The sequence below is a fragment of the Andrena cerasifolii genome, chromosome 3, assembly GCF_050908995.1.
Source record: "Andrena cerasifolii isolate SP2316 chromosome 3, iyAndCera1_principal, whole genome shotgun sequence".
In the NCBI taxonomy this organism is placed as follows: Eukaryota; Metazoa; Arthropoda; class Insecta; order Hymenoptera; family Andrenidae; genus Andrena; species Andrena cerasifolii.
The window spans coordinates 489,933-499,070 of NC_135120.1; the positions used below are offsets into that span (position 1 = coordinate 489,933).

General features: G+C 39.5%; 1 long non-coding RNA gene across 1 annotated transcript; it reads left to right on the forward strand.

Annotated features, from left to right (window-relative positions):
• Positions 1 to 5,486: 5,486 nt before the first annotated feature.
• LOC143366920 (uncharacterized) lies at positions 5,487 to 6,428 on the forward strand. Its single transcript, XR_013084855.1, has 2 exons — positions 5,487 to 6,034; positions 6,111 to 6,428. It is a non-coding gene; the product is annotated as an uncharacterized LOC143366920 (long non-coding RNA).
• Positions 6,429 to 9,138: the final 2,710 nt, after the last annotated feature.

Genomic DNA, 9,138 nt, shown 5'->3' on the forward strand with positions numbered 1-9,138 from the left:
CGGCGCTGCCTCGTTCGCGGGCCTCCTCCAGAAGGTCGTCCGATGTCGTCTCCGCTGCTACGGCGTCGAAACCTCGGTCGCGATCGACCCTCTCCTCCAGGGAGTCGTCCTCCGATCCTCTTTCATGCTCCGGAACTCCTTGCAAAAGAAACAGGGAAACATTATCATTCTCTCGATTTGAGAGAATCCGTTGGAGCCAAACGAACCGGGAAGACAGACAGGCGAGACGGAACCGAAAGCAGAGGATCACACTTAAACAATGAACATGCTATCGGTCCGTTCCCCGATCAATCTGCGCAGCGTCTCCAGCTCAACTGCACTTTCTTTCTTCCGGTCTTGTCCATGCCTCCACTCCTTGGCTTCCAGATGGCCCCATTCCTCTTCTAGGAATCTGGTGCCGCTCCAGGGGATCGCCCTGTGCGTCCTGTTAACACACAAATTTTCGAAGGCAACTTGTGCACTGCGATTTCAGGCAAGAGAAACGTCTGCTTTTAAGAGTTGAGTTAATGGTTTAGCTATTTTAGCCATTTGAGGAATGAACCGATGATAATACCCGACGAGCCCTAAAAGTTGTTCAATGTTCTTTTTAGTTGTGGGGACTGGAAAGTTTTTTATCGCCTCGATCTTAGTGAGATCAGGGTTTACCCCTTCCGTTGAAATAATATGGCCTAGATAAGATACCTTACGCCTAAAACACGCCACTTTTCAGGTTGAAACGTTAAATTGGAATTTTGTAATCGAGCCAGGAGATTTCGCAACTTCCGCGAATGCTCGTCCAAAGAGTCAGCATAATTAACGACATCATCCATATACACGAAGAGCTCCACTCCCGCTTTTTTCATATTTTAGATACGTTGTTTTTCGTCAATGTTATAGCAATATAAAGAGCACTTGGTCAATTTTAAAAAATTTTCTTCAACTTTGCGATGTTCCACGGGGAGTAGGATTTTTTTTTACACAAAATCCATTTACACCAGTCGAAAGCGGCTACTTTCCTCTGTAAGAAGAGAGTAACAAATTTCTTGTGCGACTTTTTGTTGCCGAGTTATTCAACTTTGAAATAAAAACAGTTCTTTTTACTTTAATTGCTTCTATTAAGCGAATGAATCATCGTAGAACGTTCATGAAAAAGCAATAGAAACATCAGTCTTTTCTCTCTAAGACGCATCTTCGACTCTTTCGATTTGGTTAAAATTTCGGTCTTTGATGTCCTTTCCAAAATATGCTTAAAAATTGCACAAATTCCAGTTTCTCTTCATCCCGCTGTATCGTCGCGACGGATGATCGGAACATCAATGTCTTAAGCTCATTTTAAAGCGGAGAGTCTGCCGATTCATTTGAGTGCCACATGAATCCGCTGCGATAATTTCTTACCTGTATCCTTTCAGTTTGAATTTACCGTTTCGGAAAAATAAGACTACAAAATGTGTCGCACTGTCAGTCGTCCCCGCGGATGCGAGCGTTCTTGTTCGTATCCCCACCAGTCGACAGTGCCGATAGCAATCGAAAGTGAGCCGAGTTAAGGTTGAGTTTTCTAACCACGTCCAGCGGCCGCGGCCGGCGGCGGCGGCCGGAAACCGCGGCTGGTAGCCCTTGGCGGCAGCCAAACTTCGGCCGCGCAGCGTCCAGAGTCCCACTTTGGTTCGAGCGCACTTGAAAGGGTCTACGGCCGAGGATTTATACCTGCTTCAGAAATAAAATATTTTTTTCTTCTTTATCGTTTCGATATGGAAGTGACACCAATGGATTCCTTATGTTTTTCCGATGAAAATCATATGAAATTTCCTGTAAATCGGACTATTATTAACGAAGACAACTTGAAATGATATAAATTGAATCTGGAAAATCACCCTTTAGTGACGCGTATCTGAATTGTCGACGAAGTTCCAGTTTTCGTCTGCGGAGGACAAAACATTGATAGAGGATATATCTAATTAAATATTATGTCCTTTATGATTGCAAGAAGTGAAAGGAAATGTGTGGAGAGAAGTGTCAATTAAATTAAACAGAACAGGTAAACTATTTTCCAACTATACTTATTTCTTTATTATTGCTAATTATAATTATTTATTCTTTCATCATACATGTACGAGGCACTTAGAACTAAAGGAATGTGACTGACATTTTTAAATTTTACAGTTAAGAGCAGGAATGCTTACAATTAGTTTAATCGTTAAATATAATGTTATAAATAATGTAAGTAATTTAACGTTATATCAAAATATCATTTAAAGGCTAGAAAAATTGACAGTGCCAAAGGTATGCCAGTGATTTATTATCTCATGCGCTTCAGTATAAACACCAATTGCTATTAGTAACGAGAATACGAATATTAGTACGAAGAATTTCTCTGAATCTGTTGAGTGACGATAAACTCAATACAGTTTTAATACTATCTTAAATTAATAGTGGTATTCATAATAAACGCATGGCGGAGTAGTGTATAACAGCGATGCGTTGTCGCAAAAATTTAACTTGCATTGTATTTAATGCACCTCCTACCAACAAATATGTTACGTTACGCCAAAACAGATGCAGCACGCTGTTTCGTACATATAATCCATCAGATGAATTTACAGAAACAATTAATTTGGGGCGTTCAAAATCATTCGATTATATACGAAAAAAAATTACCCGGTTACAAAAGTCGAAATGTACACGAAAGTGCGTGGAAATCAATAAGCAGCCACATAAAATCAGAAAGTATTATACATAAGAACATAATATAAATATATATTTCAGATAATAAAATAAAATATTATTTCGTTATGGTTTCATATTGGCAAGAAACTTCTCCAGCAAGCGAAATGAACCAGTCTGCGAAAGCGTTACGAATATCCATAGTTTGTTAATTCAGTCTTGCATAGCGTCTTGTCTTATTTATTTTCAACGTGAATGCTTCATCTGCTACTAAAACATTTGGCATCGAAATGTCTGTGCATGTGAGAGATTTAGTAGGCGGCACGTGCAAGCTCTGATCATCAGTAAGCGAAGCTTTTACAAATGTACAATTGGCAAATACTGTTCCATCACTATTCCCTCCATAGGAACCGCTATTTATTGAAATATGCTTGTGACTACTTACAACTGCCATCAATATAATGGAAAATGTTCCTTTATAATTATAAAATGCCGATCCAGTTTTTGGGAGCAAATATATGCACGCGTTTGCCATCCACTGCGCTAACACATTTCGGGATATTTCACTTTTTGATAAAAGTCGGTTCGTTTTTTTTCCATTTTTCATTATTAAATTTTCACTGCATAAGTTGCCTCTCCAAGGCGAAAACTGATGGCTATTGCACGAAAAGACAATAGTGAATTGAATCTAAAACATTATTTAAAATAAGAAAAAATTAATTAAAATAAACGAATAGTAATTTTGCAATTGAATAATTACGAATGGAAATTCAAAAATTATTCTTCAATATACAATTTGGTTGTGCGGTTAATATAACTGATTCTCAAACTCATTCTAATTTGATACTTTGACGTCGATCTTTCACGGGACACGTAAATGATTTTCGGACAAATTATATGTTAACTAACCCAACTATGTTTACACAATTAAACTAATCAATTTTTGATACACAAATAACATATAGTTCTAATATAAAAAATTAAATGTACCTGTCCTTCATGCGCGCCGTACTTGGTGGGATGTTAATAACGTGTGATTTTTTATTTATGTTCGGACGCCTCTTTCGACAATGTTCTCTTGCCATTCCACAGCCCCCTCCGGTGAAGTGAAATAGTTCCGAAATCTATCCCGGATGGCAAACCCCTCGGCATTACCAAACCCTCCTACTCCAGCCAATGGCGTCATGTTATTTATTGCCATGCTTGGCTCCAAATGTTGTTGCTGCGCGGGATTGTTGCACATATATTCATCGCGCAACATGTTGTGGAGGCAACATGTTGCGGTTATAATATTATCTGTAGTTTCCGGCAGTACGGCAATTGTTGAAAAAAAAATGCGAAATGTCTGGGACAATATCCCAAATGCATTTTCTGACATCCTACGGGCGCGACAGAGCCGATAATTAAAATTTTTTTTCGACAGATCTTGTGCTGCAACGTTCTTTGGGTATGGTTTCAACATACGTTTTGTGAGGCGAAATGCCTCATCGCCCACAATTACATGAGGGGCTGTAACGTTCGATCCCGGAAGAGGTTTGTCCATTGGAAATTTCATTTTGTCTTCACTTATGGCTTGGCCCATAATTGATTTGGTAAATATACCGCTGTCTCCTTCTTTTCCATACGATCCCACGTCAATGATAATAAATTTGTAATTTGCATCCACCAATGCTAATAATACTATGGAAAAGAAGTTCTTGTAGTTAAAATACAAAGAACCGCTATTGCCTGGGCATTGTATTCGGATGTGTTTCCCGTCAATAGCTCCAACACAATTCGGAAAATTCCATTTGACTAGAAAGTCGGTGGCTATTTTCTCAAAACCTGCAATACTCGGCTGCGGCATAAATAATGGAACTAATTTATTGCACAATTGTTCCAATACGGTGCGTACAATAACACTTATGTAATTTGGTGATATTCGAAATGCAAATGCTAATGATCTATAGGATTCTCCAGTGGCTAGGAACCTGTAAAAAATATATTTTCTAATTATTTCAGCTGGTGATTGTAAGAAGAGATGGAGGAACATATGCGATACATGTAGGAAAATGAAGCGGGGCATCAAGTACGGTACAGGGTCGGCAGCAAAGTACATCTACCTGTAGGTACATGTAGTGTGCAGTGCCATATAGGCACAGAAAAGAATCCAGTACTGTACTGGATGTTTTGACATGGACAGCTCTCGAAACAGAAAAACTGATGGGCAGTATCAGCAAATAATTGGAAGCAGATTGCGAATCCATTGTGATATTTTTTAAAAGTATGTGGATGGCACGCCAAAAATTTCCGCCACACTTAATTGTAGAAACAAAGGCGTTGGTGTTTAAATTGATTAATGATCTCGAAATGGAGTCAGCGCAAGATACATGTGTTTGTGCTTGTGGTATTAGTAAAATACAATAGCCGTGATGTTCCCGAGGTCCCACCGATTCGTAGAGAGGATGGTCACCGTGGGGTTTTAGTCAATAAGAATCAGACACTACCTCGGTCTCACACACCGCGAGGTGGAGGTGTTTATAAAGATATCCTCCCGTAAATAGAAAAACGCGTTCGTGCAAGAAACCAACCAAGAGTAACACTGAAAGAGGAGGAGAGAGTGTGACGACGTAAGCGATGACCGAATGCGTGATAGAGTAATTGGCAAAAGGAGAGAGAGAGCGCGCGTAGGTAAAGAAAAAGCGGAATAGGGAGAATCGAATGTACGAGAGCGAGGAGAGAATGAACGGGAGAGCATGCAGCGAGCGAAGCGAGAGCGTACAAATCAACGCATGTGCAAATCAGTAGACGGAGAGTGATTATTAAGAGACCATATTTGTATTAACTGTAGTAAAAATATACAACAGCTGTAATAAAATTATGTGACGAAAAAATAAAATATGCTTGTGAAAAATTAACTTGCCTCAATGTCAGGAGCAACTAGACACGATTTTTTCTCCAAATCCTTTCCAATATGATTCAAAACGAAATGAACCTGCTCTTTATTTAGGCGAAAAAATTGTCTATACGTTTCCTCGTTATCCACTAAATGGTTTGTTATTAAGATACAAGAATAACCCTCGGTCCTTCGAGTCTGGTACATTGGTTTCACTTCACTTCTATTTCCCCTTTCGAAATATGCTAGCAGAAGCATATCGTCGTCTTCTTCTTCCTGCAGCAACGCACGCAGCAGCAATTTGCGATTCATTATATGAATTTAAATCACTCTACTGTACAGTTCACGTCGCACTGTCACGCCAGCAGGCAATATTTAAAACTGTGCGAACGTCCGTAGATCACAAATTCACAGAGGTGTGTCTCCTTTGAAGACACAAGAACGAGTGTCGTTCTAGCAAAGGTTGGGGAGGTCCTAAGCTAAGGGCAATAAAGTGACTGCATTTATGGCATCCGCTAGGTAGGAGAAACTATGTATTTTGGTGTATCGGGTCTTGGAGTACGCATACCAATTCAAACTTGCGTTTCCATTTCAGAAATGCGAAATAACTAGAGAAAACGAGACATATGTATGTACATGTATGTGTGAACACCTGATTCGACCCGAGTCCCCTGCAAGAAACCAGCATCATCGTCCAGATGTTAGCATATTTCGAAAGGGGAAGTAGAAGTGAAGTGAAACCAATGTACCAGACTCGAAGGACCGAGGGTTATTCTTGTATCTTAATAACAAACCATTTAGTGGATAACGAGGAAACGTATAGACAATTTTTTCGCCTAAATAAAGAGCAGGTTCATTTCGTTTTGAATCATATTGGAAAGAATTTGGAGAAAAAATCGTGTCCAAGAGTCAAGACGCCAATTTCACCGGAAGATAAGTTGCTCCTGACATTGAGGCAAGTTAATTTTTCACAAGCATATTTTATTTTTTCGTCACATAATTTTATTACAGCTGTTGTATATTTTTACTACAGTTAATACAAATATGGTCTCTTAATAATCACGCTCCGTCTACTGATTTGCACATGCGTTGATTTGTACGCTCTCGCTTCGCTCGCTGCATGCTCTCCCGTTCATTCTCTCCTCGCTCTCGTACATTCGATTCTCCCTATTCCGCTTTTTCTTTACCTACGCGCGCGCTCTCTCTCCTTGTGCCAATTACTCTATCACACATTCGGTCATCGCTTACGTCGCCACACTCGCCCGCGCTATCATTTGCTACCGGTTCTCTCTCAGTGTCGCTCGTAATTGCTTTCTTGCACGGCGCGTTTTTTTTTTTTTTTTTTTTTAACGTGGGGAAATCTTCATAGACACCTCAGCCTCCTGGGGTGGGAGATCGAGGTAGTGTCGGATTCTTACCGACTAAAACCACACGATGAATCATCAGGGTTGCCGGGAATGTTTTTGATGGACAAGATTGTCAGTGGAAGGAGACCGACGTGATGATGCCGTGACTTCACTGACACACGCATTAGCACCACTCCTGTAGGTGTTCCCCCTCCATTGACAATCTTCTCCATCAAGAACATTCCCGGCAACACTGACGGGAGAGCTGGATAAAATGTAATCTAATTATGAATTACAAATTACGATTAAAATGTAATAGTGTAGTTGATTACACATTATTTTTTGTAATCGTTAATTTAGGTAGTTGACCATTTGGTTTCGTCAACTACCTAAATGAACGATTACAGAAAATAATATATAATCAACTACACAATTACATTTTAATCGTAATTTGTAATTCATAATTAGATTACATTTTGTCTAACTGCGACTAATGGTGCCCATCTTCTGTGCGATTCGGGGGGGGGGGGGGGCACCCGCACCAGTTCACGGATCTTCTGCTGCTTTATTCTGCAGATCCAGCATTATCTTGAGGACGGATGTCTTTGCCTCCGCCAACAACTTTCGCGGCAATTTTTTGCCCATTACCCCCATACTCTTTAAAAAGATCATGGTCTCCTCATTTTCCTCTTCCATGGACATTTGCAATAGCTGTTCTCTTTCCGCAGATCTTGTTGCTATCGTATCCATGAAATTGCGGGATTCGTTCCTGTACCTTTTCGGCGCTGCATATGAATTGCTGCAAGTTCTTTTTCGGGAAGGAGCGATTGTGTCCTCTTGCGGTGATTCCGGTGATGGAACACCTTCCGAGCAAGTAGCAATTTCTGTTAACTCTACGGGTGCTGAAAAGTCGTCGGTGCCGCTGTTGTTATTATTAGGCATATTCCTATTATTTCCTTTTGGGAGTTCCATATTGCTCTGTGTGCTACAATAAAATAAATAAAATAAATTTTTAAAATGTATTTTAGGACTCATCTTGTGTATAAAAAATACTTGCCTTCTCTCAGACGAGACAGTGTTCAAAAAATCTAAAAGTTTCATCAATGCCCACTCTTTTTTTGGGCTTCGCTGCCGACCCCGTGCCGTGTTTGTTGGCCCGCTTCTTCTTCATGAAAGAGTCGCGAATATTTTTCCACCGCGTTTTACATTCATCAGCTGAAATAGTTAGATAATATATTTTTGAGGGGATTCTTTGCTACTGGAGAAGCATTGAGATCGTTATCATTTGCATTCAAAGTAGATAAGTGTTGTTGAAACAAACGAACAGATTCTTTCCATAAACTAATATTTCCTATTTGAAAGGAAATGCAAAAGGCTTTATAATAAAATGGAACTTTTCAAACTGTTTTGAAGCTATTGATGGAGAGCATTTTCGAATATTGTGTCCACAGAATAGTGAATCCACATAAATATTGAATCCACTACAACTAAACAGAAAGAAAAAACCTCAAAATTAAGCAAAATACAGAAGGATTGTGATAGCAGTGGTGATGAAAACGGTGAAGACATATGCATTTATGTCCAAGAGTCATATTGTTCTTTGAAATTGAATGAAGGTTGTAGACAGTTTACACCTTGTTGTAACTGGTTGGAGGACTGCAGAATTTGATGAGTTTCATTGTTATAGGTGCTAGGGCCAGCATCTAGTATGGTACCCGGTTTTACCCAGGCCATGGGGTAAAATCGTAAAAACGGATCATTTTTTAAATCATTACACAGGACCACAAAATTTTTTTTCTAAAATACACAAACTCGACCACCTGTCCTATACGTATTTTTGGTCGCTGAATTTGAATCCGTTGCCCGTTTTGGCCCATCACGTCTAGTTTTCCCGTAAATTGCAAAATACTGTTGTAAACCTGTAAAATGCCATATAAATGCAACATATCCTATTTCCATAAACTTATAACGTCAACCTCTCTAATCTACTAATTCCAAGACCATAAAATATCTAATTTTATATTTCGTTAACCCTGTAAACCCTAAATCCGTATTTACACATATCTCCACAACTCACTACGGGGCGTTTATACCTCAAACGCTGAAATAAATATTTTCAAATTTGCTCAATCTTCAAACTCGTATAACTTCGCCAAAATCCATCCAACGTTGATGAAACAAAGATCATTTTAAAGTTTGAACTTTATACTTTTCGACGGTTTAAACCGCTTTTATTGAAATGGGTATCCAGGGGGTAAAATCCGCCCTTCAAGGGAA